The following is a 23,599-nucleotide window of genomic DNA, read 5'->3' as shown; positions in this document are numbered from 1 at the left end:
CTCCCAAATAGGGATATGTCCAATCAGATCCAAAACAAAAGTGGTTTTATTGCGACATAGCGATCGACACACTCAAGGTTGGTCTCAAGGTGGAGTGGCAAAGAGAATATTTTTTCAAGAAACCATTCTCAACTTCAAGGAACAAAGGGCAAAACCTGAATTCCCATAGTTCTGCTTTATATGTGGCAGCGTGTTTTGCCTTCATTTTGGACAGCTAGAAAGCAGGGTGGAAAGCCCTGCCCATGAGCACTTATATTATTTGATATGACTGCCGATGCACTGGTAAAGTTATATTTGCTTTTTGTAAGTGTTCATACCAACTCCCATTAGAAGAAAATCTTACCCCCAAATAGTCAAACCCTTTCACCTGCTCAACCAGAGTATCCTCAATTGATCAGTTTATTTATTCTTTGGATTTTTTGTAGGTGAGTAAAAAGGCCATAGATTTTATCCAGAACAGAACTGCGAGACTTGTCCTTGGCCTCAAGCCTTGGGATTGTATCTTTCCAGCCTGAAATCGCTCCCAATGTCTGCAAGGATTACATTTAAGACCCTTTGCATTGTCCACAAGGCTTTCTGGGGCCTGGGTCCACATTACCTTCAACTCTCCCTCCGCAAATACCTTCCTTCTAGAGCTCTCCGCTCCTCCACCTCCAACTCCCTCAGGGTCAGTCGATTCTCCAAGCAACGAGTTGGTGGTAGATCTCTTTCTTCGGCTGGGGCCTCACTCTGGAACAGCCTCCCTGCCTCTCTGAAACTTGAGGAGAACCATCTCCGGTTTCAGAAGCACCTCAAGACTGTCCCCTTTGCTTCTGCCTTCACTTTTTCTCTCCCCTGTTGATCCACTTTGCTTGGAACCGGGCTCCTGGTTACTTGCTGTTTTTCGGGCCCAGGCCCCTGCCCACCCAGCCACACACCTGCACTGGCTCCTGGCAACCATGCACTTGTGTCTGTATCTGTTACCCCACAGTCCCCCTACTTGCACTTATCAGACACCCCTTGCCTGCGCCTTAAGCACGCACTTGCCATCTGGCTGGCGGCACTACCAGTTTTTGTTGTTTTATCCATTGTTCAGCATTTTCCACTTCTCCCCTCTCCCTTGCACTTTCCCCGTCTCTCTCCCCTGCACTTGCACATTCCCAAGGTCACTGGGCCTAGTAAGATCGCTGTTTTGCCCCCCCCTTGTTCCCCTCCCTTGCCTCATTGTGCTCTGAAACACGTGTGTATGAGCGCTATAGAAATAAAATATCATATCTTATTTATTTGATTTTCAGCCCTTTTCTCTACAAAACTCCTGAAAAGAAGCAAACTGTTTATTAGGTCTCACCAGCGTAAGCGATATTAACTCTGCATCATCTGCAAATAAGAGCATGGGGCACTTATCCCTGCCCAAAGTTGGTGCATCAGTTGAAGTGACAATATTTTTTCAATGGCCTCATTAATGTAAAGGGAGAACAGCAGGGGTTCCAAAATGCATCCCTGCCGCGCTCTCTACTGGATCTCAAATTGTACAGTTACTTTCCCCTTTGAGTCCCCATCTGTCCACCACCTCTTTGCCAGTATACAAAGATTGGATTACAACAAGAACTGCGGAAGGGAGGCCAAGCATTCGTAAAATCTCTCACAGTTTGTTTCTTGGTACAGCATCGAAAGAGGTCTGGAGGTCAATAAACACCACAGAGTGTCAGCTTTCCCAATAGAGTAAACGGGTAAGAATATCCCCGTGTGTATGATTTAGAAGCAGCGTCACGGTTTGAACATAGAATTGGGGCATCAACCCATTTTTGTTGCACTCTATTACAGGCGGCCTATGGAAACAAGACCCAAGGGCACTCGAGACGTAACTACAATATTCCATACTTTTATGCACCATACTGTTTTTGTACCTTTGACAAACCGGTGGGCTTTGCAGAGTGCCTGAGTGTGGGGAATGTATGAGTAAAGTTAAGTTTATGGGTGATGTAGCTCATTTGGATGTATCTACTTATTTGTAGTTTTCTGGTGGAGGCAATCTCACAAGACCACTGTTGGGAATCATTTCCTGCCCCACTTTGAGGAGCAAGAGTGCACATTTGCACGGAAAGAGAAAATACCAAGCACTAGAAGCAGGTATGGTGGCCAAACCTTGCTGTTTGATGGTGCATTAATGAGCATTCTTTAGATTGCTTTTCTAGTCTGATGCAATCTGTGAATTAAGTTGTTGTTGGTGGTGGTGGTGTTCCACTAACACTGTGGTGTCTGTCTCTTTTTTCCCCGTTTTACCCTCTAGGGTTTTGGGTGTTTGTTACGCTGTGGAGACCAGGTTGCGCATCCGTCAGTCGACGTAGACTATTGTGGCTATTTAGCCCCTGAAGAAGGTTTCGTTAATGAATTGTAGGGACGGAAACATGTCAGGCATTTCACAGCACAACACAACAGGATCAAATATGGATTTACTCTTAAGGCCTAGGTGTTGAGAGTTTTTTTATGCAATTGTACTGTGTATAGTTTTTATGTATCGTGGATGCTTTTTTGTTTGTAACATATTGTGCAACTTTAACCGTTTTTTTAAAAACTATTGGAGGATTTTAACACAACAAAAGAATTTGTATTTTTGTGTAACCGTAATACTTTGTGAATTGTATTTATGTGGGATATTTGGGACAGTGATCACAATTACTGAAGAATTACAAATTACTAAAGAATTTTGAATTACGTTTTGATTTCTCTCTTCTCTATATATAAAGCTTTCTCAATAGAACATATTTTTGATAGCGTATAAAAAGAAAATCTGTAACACTGATCAGTTTAAAGGTGTCCAGCACCAGATTCTATTGAGAAGAGGCAGTGTGCCTATTGCTGCCAAGTTGAGACCCATATCTTTGGCAGCAAGGGAAGGTGTTGAGAGGGAGCTCGAGAAATTACTGGAGAATGGAATTATTGAGAGGGCAGGAGGGGTAGATTTGACCTCCCTTCTGGTGGTTGTTAAGAAGGGCTCTGGTGAGCTACGCTTGTGGGTCGATCTGCGCCAACTCAACAAGTGTGTCTTAGTTGATCGCCATCCCCTCCCCAGCATGGGTACAATGCTGTTAAGAGTGGGCGATGCAAGAGTATTTTCTAAGCTTGATATGGCGTCAGCGTATCACCAGGTGGAATTAGAAGAGGGATCCCGGAAGCTGATGGTGTGCATTACACGAGAGGGGTGTTTCAATTTAGACGAATGCCGTTTGGGCTGGTGTCAGCATCAGTGGTATTCCAAAAAGTGATGGATAGGTTGGTAGGTAGAATGAGTGGGACATTTTGTTTCCAGGATGATGTACTGGCGTGTGGGAGAACGGTAGAGGAACATAATGGAAGACTGGATAGTGTGTGGCAAATTTTTGAGACGAATGGCATTGTCTAGAGGGTGGAGAAATGTGAATTTGGTGTCTCCGGAGTGGAATATCTGGGGCATGAGATATCTGCAGAGGGTGTAAGACTGAAGGAGAGTTTGGTCAATGCAATAAAAGAGATCAAGACTCCGGAGGGTACAACTAAGTTCATTTCTTGGAATGACGGAATTCTATCCGAAATGTGTGTGTAACTATCCCAGTAAAATAGTGGAATTGAGGAAGTTGTTGAAGAAAGGATGCGAGTTTGTGTAGTCAGCAAAACGTGAAGAAGAGTTTAAGAACTTGAAGAGTGAGATAGATCTCGCCCAACCTCTTGGGCATTTTGACACAAGACGAAAGAGCAGGATCACTGTAGATGCTTCGGAAAAGGGACTTGGTGCTGTCTTGTCCCAGGTGGATGATGAGGGTGGGGAGAGTGTAATTGCCGATGCGTCCCGAGTTCAAGGGAGGCTGAAGCCCGATACTCGGTTTTGGAGAACAAGCCCTGGCATGTTATTGGGCGTTGGAAAAGTTCAAACATTTTGTACGGGATACCAATTTTGTTTTACATACAGACCACAAACCTATGAAAGAAATATTGGAGAATAAGGGATTGAACAAAGTGTCTAGTAGAGTAGCTGGATGGATCACCTGGATGCAGTGCCATAGTTTTATAGTTCAGGTTGTTCTGGGCGAGGAAAATATTCTAGCTGATAGTCTGTCCAGATTGAGGATGAAGAGTGATAATGAGTAAAAAGCAGAAGAGATGGAAATGGTATTTGTAAATATGGAGGGGATAGTGACTAAAGAGGAGTGGTTGAAGGAGGCTGGCAAGGATCGAGTATTGAAGTTGGTTAAGGCGTATGTAAAATCGGGTACGTGGCCAAGAAGGGTGGATGTTGGTCAAGAAATAAAGCAATTTTGGGAAGTGAGGAATGAATTGAGTGTGGTGGACAGTGTTGCATTCAGATGGGAGTGTGCTGTAGTTCCTAAGGGGATACGCGATAGAGTTATAGATTTAGCCCATGTAGGTCACATAGGAATTGCCAAGACTAAGGGCGTCTTGCGAAGTGATTACTGGCTTTGACAGGCATGTTGAAAGAAGATTATTAGAGTGTCAGATGTGCAGCAAAGTGGGAAAAGGAAAAGAAGCGAGAAAACAACCTGTGTTGGAGTTTGGTGTTCCTTCGGGGGTGTGGAAAGATGTGGCTATGGATATTTTGGGTCCAGTGGAGCTTGGCTATGGAAGAGGAAAATTTGTTGTGGATCTATTTTCGCATTGGTGTGAATTTGGTATTGTGAGAGATTTCAGGTGAAGTTATGGTGAGGGAGTTACAGGAAGTGTTTTCTCGGGAAGGCATTCCCGAGAGCATCTTGACAGACAATGGTCCACAGTTCGCAGGAGGATGTTTTGAGAAGTATTTTGAAAAGTGTGGTGTTAAACATAAGCAAACGCTCTTTATCATCCTGAATCAAATGGGTGTGTTGCGAGGGTGAATAGGTGTATAATGGAAGGGATATGAATGGCTGTGGAGACAGGATGTGACGGAAAGGTTGCAATACAGGAAACAATGTTTGGTTATGTTGTGCTGGCACTGCTGGGGGTCTTATTCATAGATATAATCTTGATAAAAGTTCATAAGGCATTCCTGTGTGTGGATTATTCCCATTTAACAGTTCTCAAAAGGAGTTACTAGTTAGAAAAAGGCAGTCTGATAATCTGGCTCTATCTACTGAAATTCAAAATCTGAAAAGTGTAAAAATGCTTGTGGAGGGACAGATCTTAATGGTGGACGGTAGAAAGGCCTTAAGGATGAATGTGAATAATGCACCAGTGAGTATTTCCAACTCTCAACAAAGAGTGTTGGAAAACCCTATTTGCCAAGCTGGTGATGGCTGGGCCAATACAGTGCATGTAATTAAGACACACATATTAAGGCATCCTGTCATTAGAGTGCAGGCTACTTCTCATCTTCTCATTTGAACCCCAAAAACACGCCTCAGCCAAGCTCTATAAAAATGCATCGACAGCACGACCAACTCCATGTCCCTCGGGGGGACTCTTGACTGACCCACAAGGGTTCCCAGTTTTAATGCTAAACGTTCCAAGGATTAAATCCGGAAATTCTGAATCAAGGGAGAGCTTAAAGAATAAGGTGATCCACTCAAAGAGTGGGTGCTGCTTAGTTAGAGAGGATATTTATACCTGTGAGTGGAAAATGGATGTTGGTTTTAGAGACTACATTGAAAGACATTTGAACTCTGGAACATTGATTGAGGGGTTGTTGATCCTAGAGCAGCTATCTTTTCTGCACCCCAGGAGTACTGTAAATAGGTCATCAACAAATGTAACTGTAGTTAAACTCCCTCCACTTGGGGCTGTACAGGCAAATTTACTACGAGGACCTGCTCCATTTGTCAAACGGACCGCAGAGACTTTACTAACAGAACCAGTGCTGATGGCAAACAGAGCAAGCTTGGGTACCCCGAATAACACAAACAGAGCTCTAGAAGCTCTGATGCGCCCTTTGGGGGAACAAAGGTTGGTTGAATGCCGCTTGCCAACGGTGGAAGCTCCTATGAGTGCAATACATTATACTGTCTCAAATCATAATGTCTCAGTCCTGGGTGACATTGACTGATGGGATGCACACCCATCCCGATAACACTTGTGTCCCCCCACACCTGATGCTCAAGTTGGTGAGGGGCCTGATTGGTCCCCGGGGTGGGGAGGGGTTGGAAATTCGATCGGACGACATTCGTCTACTCTCATGGAATGTTGCAGGGCTGGCTAGGCATATGGCGGATGAGGACTGGTTATCCTTCATCTGATCATACAATATTATTGGGTTCCAGGAGAACCCTGGCTGCTCCTAGTACCCAGGGCTTTGCAACATTCCAGCAGCCTGCATCTAAGGGTAGGGCCAGAAGACTTAGTAGTGGGCTTCTCTTCTGGATTCATACTGAAAAGTACAGGAGGGTCAGAGTTATTGAGAATGCTCCAATGGATCTGTTGGAGTTGCATTTAATTGGGTCGGATGGATCTAATACACTGCTAATAAATCCTAACAACCGAAATGCAGCCTCAGGGGGATTGCGCTTGTTTTGCTACGGGCGGGTCTCAACCCAGAGGTGGAGTGCAATGTATAGCCATACTTCTAATATCTTTGTAATGGGTGATTTTAATCCTCAACATGAGCCGTTAGACATTATGGTAAATCTTGCAGAGGACGATGACTCGATATCAGGGATTTCTGAGCTGGCAGCACCCTACCCCAAGAGGAACTATAAGAATGCTGAGTCAGTGGCAGCGATATTACTTAACAGCAATCTCCAGGCCTGCAATGCGCATTTTACAGGGGATATGCCAGCCCCTATAACCTTCCAGTCAGGAAACCGATCTAGCCTTATTGACTACATCATGGTGAATCTCGAGGCCTGGCACTATATTAAGGATTTTAGAGTCTCAAGTAGAACTGAGACCGACCACAACCCCCTCCTCCTTGGGATATCATCTAGCTTTCTCAGTCTGCCGGGGGATGCGACGCTATATCCGGCAGCCGAGGTGTACATCTCACTGGTCACACCAAGAATGTTCTCAAGTGGGATTGGGTGGACCTAGAAATCATTATCCCTCTGATTTATGATTCAATTCTAACAAAAGTGATTGCTTTCTCTAGAGACTCCGAAGAGGCTGTTGGGTATTTCGTCCATATACATAGTGAACTAATGAGCAAGGTGCATGGCTTTTTCTCTAAATCTGCAGGTCAGAAAAAGCTGGGTTGATCAAAAGAACCCCCGGTATGATGGGTAACTCTGATCACCCAAGCAAGAAAGGTTTCTACAGAGGGGATATTGCCTGGTCGCAAAGCACACAAATAGTACCTACAGTTGATGAATAAAAATAAATAAATCAGATTACCATGAAGCCCTCTGCATCTCCCTGCTGGACGCTATTAAAAATGGCAATACCAAGACCTTTTGGGAACTAGTCAGCAGGGGACAACCGCAAATGCAAAACATAATGCAGAGGGCAATCTATGAAGATTAATGGGTTGCTTATTTTGGAACCCTGAATAGAGAGTCCAGGATTTGGGAGGATATTATTCCCATATAAACTTCGGCAGACCCAAGGCCTAACCCTCACTGAAACCGAGATAAAGACAGCTCTGTGCTCCAAAAGAGGGGAAAAGCCTCTGGACCCGACTCGACTCCGGTCGATTTATTTGTAACTGAAACATTGATATGCGTGCCTTACTTGACCAAACATTTCAATGAAGTCCTATGTACCCAGGAAGTACCAACCTCCTGGACTGAGGCTATCATTGTCCCAATATTAAAGAAGGGGGACAGACATCTGCCAGCCAATTATAGGCCAATCTCCCTTCTTGATGCTGGGGAAGAATGTTTGCAAAAACCCTTTTGTCCATCTGCAATCATGGGTCGCTGAGATTGATGCCCTGAGTCACCTGCAGGCGGGGTTCCGTAGGGGCATTAGTGCGGTCGACCAATCGTTAAAGCTCTCGTTGGTTTGTGATAAATATGTTAAGTTACGGAAAATGGCCATTTACTCAGTCTTCATTGACCTTAAGACGGCCTTTGACACGGTCCGCAGGGCTAGACTGTGGATTATCCATTCAAACCTGGGCATCCCCCACCTCTTCTCAGAGCCATTATGCTACGAAATCACGAAAATGCCCTCCCTATAGCTTAGGGTCCAGAATACCCTAAGGTATAGGGAGGGCATGTAAGAGATTTTGTTCTATTGGGGTAAATTCGGGATTTGGTGGTATTTTCTTACCGTAAAAATATTGGCGTTAATTTGGCGGTAAATTAGTCCTGCATTTATTTTGGGTTTGGTATCACACTATTTCAGTGACCATACCTTGTTAGCTCACATTAGTGGTCATTTTAGTGGTATCTTGTTTTGCTAGAATTAGTATTTTAGTAATGTTAAATAATGTTAGTCAGTTATGTATATTCTAATGTAGTTTCCATGCATGAAGCATCCAAAAAATTTTTTTTTTTAAATGGTGCACTTCATTATTTGGCCTGGCAGCACATTAAGCTTCTATGCGTGTACTGAATATCTGCAGTTTCAAATTGGCCTTGGCTGTGTTGTAAATCCTGTACTTTGCATACTACCAATAATGCTATGTTATACTGGCAACAAAAAAAAATGCTATATTACATACTGGCAAAATACCACTACATGCTGGCAATAAAAAATGCCATTACATTTTGGTAAAATGCTATACATGACCTTAAAGGCACTATCCAACAAAGTGAGTGTTGAAATAGACATCCGTCAAGGATGCATTTTGGCACCAATTCTGTTTTGCTTCTTTATAAATGGCGTCATCTCCAAGTTGTTGTCCCTGTCCACAGACGCCCCTCACTAGCTCATGACAGAAATCCAGTCTTGATGTTTACAGGCGACACCCTAATGCTGTCCCTAACTCCTCTGGGGACTCTGCAGCTAGTTGGAGACTTTTATGGCTTCTGTGAAAAAAAATGGCTTGAAAATCAATACTAGTAAAACAAAGGTGATGGTGTTCAGGTGTGCAAAGAGGAAACATTTCAGAAACTGCATCAGAGTCTAAATGGAATACAGATTGAGCAGGTGGACAAATACGAATATTTGGGCATAAGAGTACATGAAAACTGCTCTTGGCAAGAGCAATTTAAAAAGGCGGAGTTAACTCTGGCCAGATATGGTGGCTCCATTGCCAACTTTGCCAAAGCCCATCATTGTGCTGTTTCTGTGACCCTTGAGACGTAGGCAGGGCCGAGGCAGGGTGCTGTTTTTGGTGCTGAGCTATGGGGATGGGCAAATCTCACACAATTGTCTGTGGGTGAAAGTGGCTTTCCCAAAAATGTTCTGGGACTCCCAACAAGTGTTCAAACTGTCCAGATCCTTCTCAAATTAGATCTCCTGTTCATTAATCAAAAATCTAAAGCAAAGCCAATATTGTGCTGGATTAGGTTGTGGAAAAATGAAAACCTTTTAAAATATCAGGCAGCCCTAGAAGATGTAATTGAACAGGAGGGGATTATCAGTCACCTGGGTGTAGCATGTAAAGTCTGAGTTGATCTTCTTGAACCTAGAGCAGCTCTGGACCAATCCTACGTCTATAAAAGCATCGACAAAGAATACAATTTTGCATGCGATCAAGGGGGTGAGAACAAAGGTGATAACAGAGAGAATGGCTATGTCATTACAGTTTAGTAACTACTGGGCCCTTAAATATGGTTCAGGGTTACGAAGGCTATTTCGACACCGAGTCCCAAGCTAATGCGTTCACGCTTCCTTAAAGCTCGCTTTGACACTCTACCTTTGGCATTGATCAAATCAAGGTGGAATACAAGCGTGAGCCCACATTGGCCCTTTTGCCCAAGAGTGAGGGAAGATCATACCCATTTTCTGTTCCTTTGTCCTATGTATAAGGATATACAAAATAGGTCATTAAGGCACCTGTTTATTCAATGGCATGTCTGAACAGTCAATGAGGCCTTTGTACTTTGCTTACGTGCCAGGGTCTCTCTGGCCACATTTACTATGGGTTGGTTCTTGATTCGGGCTTGGTTTAGGAGAACAAAGTTGAGTAATCTTTCCACGTAAATGTTTTATTCTGTGCTAATTGGTGCACCCACATCTAACTAACTAAATAGTGTCTTATATAGCTCACATAGACAAAGACAACAATAAAATACATAAATGCAGATAGGGGATTCAGAAGTCATTCTTAATCAAATGACAACCAGTGTCATAAAGAGAGGCAGGTATTTAGGAACAGAAGTCAATTTTATTAGCCTTCAAACAGAAACGTCTTCAACCGCTGCCTGAACAGCTGCAGCGTTGCACATTGTTTCAGATGAATTGGGATCACATTCCAATTTCTTGGGCCCCAGGCTGCAAAACTTGCTCCGCCTAGTTTTTTCGTGATCGTGCACTGTTGGGTCAGTAACATCTGATCATTAGAACGTAAGCTAAGTTTAGGTATTACCATTTTTAGTCTAGCTTTCAGGTATTCTGGAGCACTACCTAAAACATTTAAAGACTATGACTAGCCCCTAAAAGGTCAGTTGTTGCTCTATGGAGAGCCAATGTAGTATTTTACAATGTTCTGTAATGTGTGATAGACGACTCAATCCACAAACAGCCTGAACTGCTCCATTTTGGATTGTTTGAAGGCTCTTGAGGTTAGATTTGGCGGTGCCAATAAAGAGATTATTACAGTAGTCTAATTTAGTATTTACAATCGCCGCTGCGATTGATGCTCTATTAGCTTCAGTTAGATAGGGACGTATTTGCCAAAGGTGTGTAAGAAAGGCACAAGATGATTTAAGATGGGCCACATGCTTTTGAAAGGTCAAATGTGCATCAAAAAACATGGGTAATGAGTTGATAATTTTCTGGGGCCATGGGATCTAAATTATCCTTCTTCAAAAGTGGAGTAATCCAGGCCTCTTTAATAGCATTAGGAACAACTGCCTCATCAAAGGAATGGTTTACAAGTTCTGTAACCCATGGTGTGAGAAAAGTAGCAAATTGTTTGAAAAGTGTAGACGGAAATATGTCCCCCTTGCACAATGTTGGTTTGGGCTCTTCTATAATCACCATGATCTCCTGTTCTGACATTTTAGTAAAGGAAAAAGGTTCCATCTCTTGAGCATGTCCTCTCAAAGTTGGGGTCATTGTATCGTCAACTACAGATTGTGATACAATTTTTTCCTTGATGTGCGCTTGATGAAGCTGTGTTTTTTTACAAAAACTATCACATATACCCTGACACCAATCATTGTTAATATTTATTCTAGATTCTATAATGGGGCCTTTAAGTACTGTGAAAAGTTCTTTGGATTTAATGGAAGCATTTTCAATTCTTTCATTAAGAAATAGTTGCTTAGCTTCTAATTTAGAATCCTTATATTTCTTAGCAGCTGCTTTATAGGCTGGTAGAGTGATAGGAGAGGGGTGGTTACGCCACTGCCGTTCACATTTTCTTTTGTTTTTCTTAACAGAAATTAGCTCAGGAGAAAAATGATGACATCATCCATGAAAACCGTTGGACTGACAAATTATGAACTGGCTGGGTCCTATTCCTGCAGTTGGTAGTTGGTAGTTTGACTTCTTGGAGACGTCAGAGATGTAAGGAGAAAAGGAGAGTGTGGAGTCTAAGATGACCGCAAGGTTCTTGGCCTCAGAGGTGGGAGCAGGAAGAGGGCCAAGGGAAGCCGGACAGATAGTGACAGGAAAGGAGGGTGCAGGTGTGCCAATGAGGAGAATCTCAGACTTGCTGGCATTAAGGCACAGATCATTGGCGGCGCACCACTCCTAGTAAGCGGACAGACAGTCCGAGATGAGAGAAGGAGAGGAGGTGGCCAGGGTAGTCTGAAGACGAGCTGAGTGTCATCTACATAGCACTGGAAGATGGAGCAGAGAGCAGCAATGCAGTGAGCAAGGGTTACCAGGTATTGGTTGAACAGCCAGGGAGAGGGAGGTTAGACCCCTGCGGAACACCACAGGTGGAGCGTGAGATTGAGGAAAGAATGAACCCAAGTTGGACCTGAGAGGGTTGATCAGAGAGGAAAGAGGTTAGCCAGGCCAGGGCCTGATCGGTGATACCCAGGTTATCGCAGAGACAGTTGAGCAGGATGGCATGGTTGACAGTGTTAAAGGGAGAAAAGAAATCAAGTAGGATGAGGAGGTTGGAGAGCAGGTCTTCGCGGATGTTCAGGAGAGCAGCGTCCATGCTTCTGGCAGCTCTAAAGCCAGACCGATGGTCATGGAGACAACCAACAGAATTGGTGTGAAAATTGAGATGGCCAGCTTTTCCAAGAGTTTTCTCAGGAAAGCCTAAGCCTAACAAATCCCCCTTGAGTTTTAAGGTCATAGTCATTACTTCATAAAGCATGCAACATTATGCACCCTTCTCACTTCGGGTCACTACCTCCCTTTTCCCATTTCTAAAGGGACAAATGTCCCTGCTAAGAGTCCCCCCTCCCTTCAGTGCCTAATGGCTCACAATGAAATGCTCTGATATAGAGCAATGCAAGAGCCCCTCTGCAGCCGGGAGTGCCTTGGGACATTGTCCTGGCAGTGGGACACCTTTGCCATTCAGCGAGTTTACCTCTGCTAATGGTGTCGAGCAGGCCTGCAATTCTGGCAGCGGTATTACACACGGCATGGAAGTTACAGGCATATTTTCAAGCGAGTTAAGCAGAGCATCTATGTCAAGCTGTTTCTTGGTCTGATGGTCACTAGTGTTATGATTGTTATTAGTTTCTGAGAAGTGGCCCACTGCTCTGTAACTGTTAGCATGGTTTTACTTCTAAGTGCATACATTATTTGCATTTTCTTGAATATGAATCAAGAGCTGGGTAACTCACCAACCATCTCCAGTGCCAATAAAAACTCTGACCTACTTGCTGCTTTGAAGTAAGATTATCGCTGATATGAGGCTAACATTATAAAAACAAAGAACACATTTTTTCTGCTAACAACCATTCAAAGGGACTCGAAGTTCTCTCTCAGCCCCTGTTTTGTGGGTAATAACCAAGCTAAGTTAACTTCACAGCCATGTACTAATTGGGTGAGAAATGCAATAGATTTCAATCTTGTTATTGTCCCTGAAAGTGGTGCACTTCCACAATGAAAAGTACATATGGTGTGCGCCTCACTGAGAGGATGGGACACTATGTACAAAGCGCACGGTCACTGGTGGTGGTGAGAATCTGAACTCCTCACATGGCCATGGGACTGTTGGGGGGTGGCACTTGGGGTGGGGGGTCTTAGCACGGCAGGTCGATGAATCACAGATTGAAGGGGTGAAAGAGATCTCCTTCCCACTCCGCCTGTTTGGGTTTAAATAATTGTCAGAACCTGAGAAAAAACAATGCGGCTTGTGTTGTGAAAGTAGGGGGTGCATCGATTCTTCTAGGAGAGCACACAGAAGAATATTGAAAAAAGTCCCACAATTTGATCAGGATAACAGTACCGCCTGGGCTCCCACCTCCCGTAATTATATCAGGTGAGGAAGTCTTAACATTCCAAGTCTGTCTGACAAACGTTCAATTATCTGCATGTTTATAATGTTCGGAGGTTTGGGTCAGGTGATCTGGATACCCCGATACTAGAAGCCCAACCAAATCACACATCAGAAGTTCTTCCTCAGACCGTACGCTGATGTTTTTACCATTGTGTGCTAATCTCCCTCCCTCACCAGAGGAAAAATGGTATAACAACAATAATCGAGTGCTAGTTCAACTTCTACATTATTTAGTAACACCACTGTGCCTCGGTGACAAAGGATCTGGTAAAAACTGACTGCTGTGGCCATTTTACTGTGTGTGATTGCAGCGTTTTTTTTAATGGAGGCAAGCCCCCATGCCTCTCTTTTACACCCCAACTCTAAAATCCTAGGAAAAATTAATATGGTGTGGTGTTGCACAATGATTCATCCATTCTGATATTTTGTTTTTTATTTTCAGACCCAGACCATCTTCCAGAACTGCATCTTCCTGTGGGAGTTCCTTTCTGTGTTATCAGACTTCGGTTAACAGTACCACCACTGAACAGCAGACATCCAGCCTTATCTGAGACCACTGTGGGAGGTATATGAACATGAATCAATGTATTTAAAATGGATGCATATGCTATTGTTCTGTTAGTCCTGATCTATTTATGCATTGCAGCCTTGTCCTAGTTGTTCCAACACTAAGGATTGTTGTGTATCTTCCATTGAATCAAGTTATTCATACAGATTAAAAGATGCATGAGTATGTCTTCCAATTGGGCAGTGATAACAGTACTTTATTCTTGTGGTACTACATGCACTACCTCTACAAACATATCCTTGGAACTGTATGCGTTAAAGCAGGGGCTCAAGATCCACAGTGTTTGTTTCTTATTTATTGTTGGGAGTATTTTTAATCTCTATTTTTATTTTACGGGAGTATCAGCTTATTTTTAGGGATCTGTCTATATAAATGTTCGCTCTAAGCCAAAACAGTAAATTTCAGATTTGTCTCCTCTTATTTGATATCCAGCAAAAGTGTTCTCCTAAAGAAGAGTGAAGGACAAAACGAGTAAGGACACATGGGAATCCATAATTTGCTTGAATAATGGCTTCTGATTTAGCAGTATTAAAAGAACGAACACGTCTACACCTATGAGAAAACCCAAGGTTCCAAAACAGAGGACAATCCTTGATCCATTTACTCAAAAACCAAGAGGAGCTGACACTACTACAGACTCTGATCCAGGAAAGCGAAAGAGGTGGTCTTCTCATGACACCTCGGCAGTTCAAGCAAAGTGTACATGTTGGCCAACCATCAGCCAGCCCATCAACTGCTGGCAGCAGAGCTGCTTCTTCAGATACAGACAATTCATCAACATCTACATGTGCTCACATTGGTCCGAGATCTTCACATGCTGATACTTTGCCTGGAGCTCCTCCTTCCTTGGCCGACATAGCTACGCCTTCATTTGTAGTGGACATTGAAGTCTCTTGTTCACATGCAGACATTGCCATGATGGTTTCACATGATCCTGACCTAAGCAATACTTCATCTTTCCTGGATAATGCTGAATATTCTTTTAATTCTGATATTGCCATGTTGGAGTATCCCCCCTCTGTTGCTTGCTCTCCCGACATTTCATTCCTCGGGAGAGCACAGGCAGATTTTGGTTGCAGAGTGATGAGACTGTGCAGATGCGTCAAGCTGAGCAGGGGATTCAGAGAAGATCTCCAGCTCCCAATTTAGATGAGTGTGGGAACTGATCTGTCACCAAATCAATACAGTGAACCTGTACAGCCCTAACTCTTAGATACCCTGTCACTGCTTCTTGTAAGTTTAATGGAGACTACAAAATGTATGCTTGGCTAAAGTATTCAGTTTTGAAAGATAAAATATACTGCTTTGCATGGAGACATTTTGGCTCTTTTGGAGGAGGGTGAAGTGCACATGGCAATGTTCCATTTGTTGCCATTGGCTTCAGTAAATGGGAAAAGATAGGTCGTGTTTTAAAGAAACCCTCAGCTTCTGAGAAGCATACATCTTCGTTTGTAGCTTAGACAGACTAAGCGTGTACAACAGACTACAGACCCTTAACAGTCTGTTGTCTCCATGATACAAAAGGTTGGAGACCAAGAGATTGAAGAGAATTGTTAACATTTGTAGCATTTACTAAAGGGTGTATGTCTCGTGGGTCGTCAAGGGCTTGCATTCCAAGCCACAGACAAATCGCAACATTGCCACAATAAGGGAAACTTCATGGAAATATTGCATTCGATGTCTGATAATAATGAACTTCTTAAAGTCAAAATGGCTAGAAGATATGAGCACTACACCTCTCCAGAGTATCAAAATAACATGATGTCAGTTGCGTCAAAACTTAAGCGTGAGAATATCGTTAGGAAAGGGACAAAGCATGTTACGGTGTTAGTTGATGAAACCAAGGACATTTCACATAAAGAACAGTTGATCTTTGTGATCCGGTTTGTGGATAAAAATGGGAACATTCAGGAAAAAGCCATGGGATGTTACCACATGAAGTTGGATGCCTCCAGTTTAGCTGCATACACTGAAGATACCAAAGCTGGCCTTGACTAGAAGAACTGTGTGGCACAATGCTATGATGGTGCATCAGTTATGAGTGGCTGTTTCAATGGAGTGCAAGCCAAAATCCAACAAATTGCTCCACATGCTATTTACATTCACTGTCATGCACATTGTCTAAACCTTGCATAAGTGCAAACTATCACTAGCATACAAGCAGTAAAAGATGTTTTCTCAACTTTGAAGGCTGTGAATGTGTTCCTTTCACAGAGTTCTCAGCGACACAAATTCTTTGTAAAAGCTCAAAAAGACAGTGGTCTGGTAGTATACGAATTAGAAAGACTTGCTGGCACTAGATGGTTGTATTGGCACGCAGGTGTTAGTTGTTATTGTTCTCAATGCAATAGTATCACAACAACTTGACAAGCAGTCTTGTTCAGAAGCCAGAGGACTTTGCTAAGTATAGAAGCGATTCTGCAAAAGGTTCATGTGTTATCTGAAGAACTTCAGAGAAAGGATCTTGATTTGCCAAATGCGAGTGAACTAATTAAAGCAACAAGAACTGACCTTGCTAACCTTCGGCAAAAATGCCATTGGATGTAAATCGTCAATGATGCAACAGGATTGGCAGAAAACTGCTATTGAAACAGTGGAAGACCACAACCGAAGCGCTTTACCATTAAGGCAGCACCAACTGAGCAGCAGACAGAACACTTGTTGGTACTACTGTAGGGGAAAGAATGCCACAGACTGAACGGTTAAATCAAGAAGTGTTTTTCACCATCTTAGATAGGTTTGTGAGTTGGATGCTTGTTTTACAGATAACATGGGGTTTATCAAGGCTGCCGGCAATTTCAAAACAAGGGCTACACATTTCTTGGACTACTTATCTGCAGATATTCTTACTGCGCACTGCACAGGGGCCCAAGCAAGTTATGTTGGATTGCATTCAGGCCTTGCCACTGTTAGGACCCTTTTATCTGACACGACTATGGCAGGCATTCACTCTGGTACTATCTACGTACATCATCCGCAGGTTTTCTGAGGTTCTAAACCTGTTGGATCTGGTCCTTGCATTGCGGATTACAACTGCAACAAATAAGAGCTTCTTCACCTGTTTGAAAAGAGTTAACAACTATTTACAAAATAGCTGTGGAGACAAGCGACTTGTTGATAATGACATGTGAACCTATGGAGGTTGATGAGATACATTTGAGTGATGCCATTGACGGATTTGCTGACATGCAGCACAGGAGGTATCCCCGAAAAGAGGAACCATTATCTTTTACACTGCTAGATTACAGCTCACGTTTCCAGTCACGCCCTTTGTTTCAAGGCATGCAGACCTAATCAGCACCACAGTCTTCAAAACCATCTGCCACCATCCTGCACTACCAGCCTCTTATCATGTAGTCAGCCATGCAACATTGCTGATGCATTACAACCAGTTTCTGTGTCTACCTTCAAAACACTGTCTGCTATGCTGTTCAGTTCTGTCAGCATCCTATTGTTTACCAGTAAGTTAAGTAACAATGGGCCATTACATCAGAAAAATCCCACGTAAGAAAGGCACCATATAGACTTGCAGCCAGACATATGTGCCCTCAAAAAAGCAGCATCTGCTACACTGCTGGTCCCCTACTGATTTTCAGTGCAAGCAACATGGAGATATCCAATTAGTATTTTCCTGTGAAGGCAGACAGGCACTACTAGTAGCACAGTCAAAAAGCATCTGCCAAACTGCCAGTCTCTTAGAATTGGAGTAGCCTCCATCGGCATCTTTTTGCCAAGGCAGCCACAAGCTTCACCACAGCCAGTTTTGTGTCATGAAAACATTTGCTATCCCGCCCGACTCTTCTGGATTTCCAGTCAATGAAGCAATGACCATCTAAGCAGCATCTTCCTTTCAAGCAAGTCACTAGCTGTCCCACAGTTAGGGTTCTGTCATCAAAATAGAATCTGCCACACTGCCAGCACCTTCTTGATTTGTAGTCAACCAAGCAACAATGGGACACACCCAGTCAGTGTCTTGCTAAAACCAGCCAGGCACCATCAGCATCACAGTCAGTGTTCTGTGACATCAAAACAGTACCTGGCATACTGGCAGTCTCATCTCTGCCAAACACCTGCCGCTCCACTACCAGAGGTCAGTGTCTTGATCTGGTGCCATTGAACACTCACAGCCCTCCTCTGTGGTTTCCGGTTACCTAAGCAGCAACCTGTGTTCCAGTCAGAATCTTCGCCTTACATGAAGAAAGTTGTTAAATTCAGTCGGAGGCAGTGAAAAGTATATAAAGATTTATTGAGTTACATGCTACGACAGCAGGCACTGGTCCCCAGTCACTCTGCAAACTGACAACTCCTCCTATTCCAGAACCCCCACTCCTAAGATAACATTCCATTGAATGAGGCACCTCTGACTTCATAATGCAAGCCATGGGTACTTGATACAAGTGCATAACATGAACAATGAAAATGCAATAAATTTGAACAGTATGAATTTTGACTACATGACAATATATATACTAACCAAACGTTACAAATGTCCATAACCTAACACATCTCCTCCCTTTGCATTAGGAACTATTCAGAATCATTCAAGACAATCTCTGAACCATGTTGGTCTTCTGGCCCTACCTTTGCAATTTCCTGCATCTATGACCACACCATCCCCTCTGTTTGCAACATCAACATTTTCCCTATCTTCCATTTCCTCCTCACCACCATTGATCATTTCATTCATAACACTTCCGCTACTCACCATACCAACCTCACACACATCAGGTGAACTCTTAAGCAATTTTGACATGGACCAGCACTCTCCGCCTTCTAAGATTACCACGTTTCCACGCACTGCTGAAATTTTCCTTGGGCCTAAAAATTTGCTCTCTACACATTTGGTTCCTAGATGCGGATTCTTTATCAAAACATAATCACCTATCTCAAAATGTGTCTCTTTAGTTCTATTGACCTCATCAAATCTCTATTTGTATGTCTCCTGTGCTTCCCTGATAAGTCTCATAACTTCTTGGCGATTTACCTCCACACATCCTGCCATTTCTAGCCAACCTGGACACAACTTGGTCCCAGGTTGTCTCCCATTTAATGATACAAACGGCGATATCTTTGTGGTTGAATGTGGGGTTGTACAGTAATACCTAACCATGTCTGAGAACCTTTGACCACTCCAAACCAGCTGCAAATGCCAATTGAATTTCACCTTTTATGAATCTATTAGCTCTTTCCACTAACTCATTGGCTCTAGGATGATATAGCGCTGTACGCACATGTTTGATACTATATTTACTGAGGGAACTCAACATTTTGTCTGAGCAAAATTGCACTCCATTGTCGATGACAAGCTCAGTGGGAAAACTCTATAGAAAATATCCTCAAGAAAAGATAACATTTCCATAGTAGTAGCTTCTCTGAGTGCTCTCCACTCTAGCCATTTAGAGTGGTAGTCTATCATTATTACTAAATATTTATACCCATCTCCAAATCCTTGTAAAGGTCCCACCAAGTCAATCGCCACTTTTTCCCCAAGGCTCACTGGGTACCTTTACAGGAGAAAGAGGTACCTCCCTCACACATCTTCCCTTGTCACTTTTCTCACAATCCTTGCAATGTCTGACCTTCTTCTCAACCTCACTGTACATGGCCGGCCACCAGAAAGACTGTCTCAATAGTCTCTTGGTGCCTCCCATTCCTAAATGTCCTTGGTGAGCTAGATTGACTAATTGAGATCTAATGCTACGTTGAGGAACAATTTTGTTTCCCCTTCTAAGTCTACACCCATCTTCCGACAGATTTAACTCTTCCCTTACCTCATAATACCTGTCATTGCCCCTGTCAGCATCATACTCTATCTCAGCAATGACCAAATCTTGTTCATTGTTTGTTTCAATCGCATTTTCACTCTCTACTGGTAACTGGATAAGCAGTCTGCCACTACGTTCTCCCTGCCCGGTATCTAACAGACAGTAAAGTTATACCCTAACAACGCTACCATCCACCGAGCTATTCTGGGAGGCCCTATGCGAACTGCTCATCAGTTTGACTAACGGTTTATGTGTTTTCACTTGAAATGTCTGGCCCCATAAAAAAAATTGAAATTAAGTATTACCCAGGATACTGCCAATGCCTCCCTCTCAATCAGAGTAATTTCTCTCTGCCCCCCTCAATGGTCTTGAGGCAAACCCTATAACATGCTCTGTTTAGCCTGAGTCATATTGTGTCAGCGTGGCACCCAAACCTAGCATGCTGGCATCCAATGATAGTGTGTTTTTTCTTCCTGACAAATCCACCTAGAGATGGGGCTTTGGCTATTCCCTCTAATTTTTGTGAATGCCACTTGGCACTCCTCAGACCACTTGAAATGTATTCCTTTTTTGAGGAGATTCCTTAATGGGGCTGAAATATATGCAAAACCACTCACGAACTTGTGATAAAATTCTGCAAGACCCATGAACGACCTTAATTGATCCCTATACATTGGTGCAGGAGCTTTGTAAATACTTTCCACTAATGTACTCTTTGGTGAAATACCTTCACTAGAAATTGTGTCCCAAATATTCTACTTCCCTAACCGCAATTTTGCATTTATCCCTTTGCACAGTTAAACCTGCCTCTCTCAATCTAGTCAACACACACCTCAGTGACATCTCATGCTCACTCTCCCTCTCTGCATACACCAATATGTCATCTTGAAATACAGTTACTCTTTCAATGCCTCTTAACACCTCCTCCATTACTTTCTGAAAAACAGAAGCTGCTGAAGCTAATCCGAATGGCATTCGGATGAATTTGTAAGTGCCTTCTGGAGTGACAAATGCTGTAAGATATTGACATCGTTCCGAGAGAGGCACTTTATGGTATGCTGCCGACAAGTCAATTACCGAAAACCATTTAGGTTCTCCCAAGGTCGACAAAGTTTCTGCAATAACAGGTAAAGGATGTCTCTCGATCAGAATGTTCTTGTTTAAGCTCCTAGGGTCCACACAGAGTCAATTTTCCATTGCTCTTGGTCACCAACACAATTGGAGAAAGCCATTCTGTGCCCCCAATGCGTTCGTTAACTTCCTTCCTGGTTAACTCAGATAATTCTTCATGCAACTGTCCTCATCTTCAAAGGCACTGCCCTTACTTTGTGAATCATGGGTTGGGCATTTAATTTGAGTTTAATGTCATGTTCAAAGTTTTTAAGTTTCCCTAACTTCTCCGTGAATACTTCCGGAAACTCTCTGGGCCATTTGTCTTCCACTTCTGCTATGGTCACAGGTTCCGGCGCACTTGCTTGCACTCTCACACCTAACTTCCTCTGTTCCTCCCAACCTAACAATGAGGCTCCTTTTTTTGGCAACTAATATGCATGCTGAACACTCTCGACCTTCATAGGAAACTTGTGCTTGGAACTGTCCCACTATCTCGATGGCCGATTCACCATACCCACAGGGTTGGACATTCACTGGCTTGAGATTATTTGGGGCTTTCCTTAAAGTACTCAGGATGTCCTCTGATATGATGGTCCATGGTGACGCTGTGTCCACCTTCATCTTTAGATTGCATCCTTCAATCATGAAGTCATCAGTTGGTCCTCCTTGTTCTCCGGAAACCGCCGAAATTTGAAAACTGTTTCTGAGTCGCTTCTTGAGTGGGTGCTGGCGAAGACGTAATCACATTCATCCGTCTCAGCGCTTTGTTCCCTTTGTTCTACTAAACATATTGACAAGTCTCTGCACACATTTGCAAAATGGCCTTTGCGCTTACATTTAAAACAATCAGCAAACCTGGCAGGGCATGTAGGAAAATTTGAGCCATGTTTGGGACTTCCGCATTTGGCACACCTTTGGCTCCACCCCTCTCTCCTGTAAGTGCCAGAATTTGGCTTGCTTCTTGGGCCTGCAGCACACACGCCCTGTGGAACTGGTTTGTCAACTTTCATTTCTTTAATGTATTGTGTAGTCTGTTCGATAATCTGGCGAGATCAACAGCTTGGTCCAGTGTGACGTCTTTTGCTAACAGCTTTTCTTGTATCCTCATGCTTTTGGTGCACCTTACAAGTTGATCCCTGATTAGAGAATCAGTCAATGTCTCAGTGTTCTGAGAGCTGCAATGTAGGATTCAACAGATTCTGACGCTTCCTGCGTTCGCTGGAAAAATGTATGACGTTCAAATGTTACATTTTTCTTGGGCTCAAAGTGTTCCTCAATTAGCTTCAGAGCTATTGAATATTCATCTGTATCCCCTGCTTCTCCACCTAGAGTTCTTGACAAGCCATCGAAAATACTACGTCCTTCTGGACCTAAATTATGCAATAGTAATGCCTTTTTTCTTGCCGCACTGAACTTTTCCCTTCCTATTGCCACCAGGTAGTTTTCGAATATTCCTTTCCACCTGTCCCATCTGACGGCAGGGCGACCGGGTTCAACTAGAAAGGGCGTGGGTGGTGGGATGGCTGCAGCCATCACTTTTGATTCCAGGCTAACAGGGTTTAATGCAGGAAGCCTTTGGAATTTTATTAGAGTCCCTGTGAGGCAACGTGGCTAGAAGAGTTCCAATTGGATAAGAGAAGAGCAATTGGCTGGCAACACTTGATATCAGAACGTTCTATATCCTTTGTGGTACAGGGAACCTTCCTTTGTAGGAGCGTTTCCTTTATGAGGTCATTGCGTGCTGCTGCAGGGGAATGAGGCGTTCCTTCCCGTAGACAGTTGCTTCCTACCAACCAACGTCACAATGTCAGGCAGATCAGCTGGAAAGCATTTTGTGTAGCTTGGCCACGCCCCCTCAGACATACATGTTGATATTTGATTCTCGCTCCAGAGCGTGAGCTGGGGCCGCGAGCTGGGGCCACCCTCTCACACCCCCTCATAGACGCGTGACATGGTTAGTCATGATCCACTGCGGGTATGCTGGGCTGGGCCCCTCCTCGTTACAGCTCTGCAGCGCCAGAGTCACACGCGCGAGCCGACGTTGGCCTCGCGCTGCCATGTGCGAGAGAAAACAGTCTCTGTTGGCCCCTCTGCCAGCTCCCCAATGATACACAGCGATGCCGACCCCCAGGGGAGTTACAACAGGGCTCGCCTGCTCTCAGCCCCCTGCCCCAAGCACACCTCTTGAACTCGTTTTGGTGCCTGCTGTCATGTCCTCTGTACACTGCACCGCGGGCTCGCTGACGAGGTAGGTTCCGCTCCCAAGGCGTCGGTGGGGAGCCCGGATCGGGGGAGTGGAAGCCGCTGTGCGCCACATGCAAAGTTTAGGTACCTCGTCACCAATATTAAATTCAGTCGGAGGCAGTGAAAAGTATATAAAGATTTATTGAGTTACATGCTACGACAGCAGGCACTGGTCCCCAATCACTCTGCCAACTGACAACAACTCCTATTCCAGAACCCCCACTCCTAAGATAGCATTCCATGGAATGAGGCACCTTTGACTTCATAATGCAAGCCATAGGTACTTGATACAAGTGCATAACATGAACAATGAAAACGCAATACATTTGAACAGTATGAATTTTGACTATATAATATATATACTAACCAAACGTTATAAATGTCCATAACCTAACAAAAGGCATGCACCATTTGTTCCACAGCCCAACTCTTTTGCCATTGAAACAGCAGCACCAGACAAGTCTGTCAAGCCATTTCTCTGCTCAATCTGGTAAGAAACTACATTTT

Source organism: Ambystoma mexicanum, chromosome 3p (genome assembly GCF_040938575.1).
Source record: "Ambystoma mexicanum isolate Mex_15411 chromosome 3p, UKY_AmexF1_1, whole genome shotgun sequence".
Classification (NCBI taxonomy): domain Eukaryota; kingdom Metazoa; phylum Chordata; class Amphibia; order Caudata; family Ambystomatidae; genus Ambystoma; species Ambystoma mexicanum.
The sequence above is the reverse complement of the archived record's forward strand: the minus strand, read 5'-3'. Positions refer to the sequence as shown.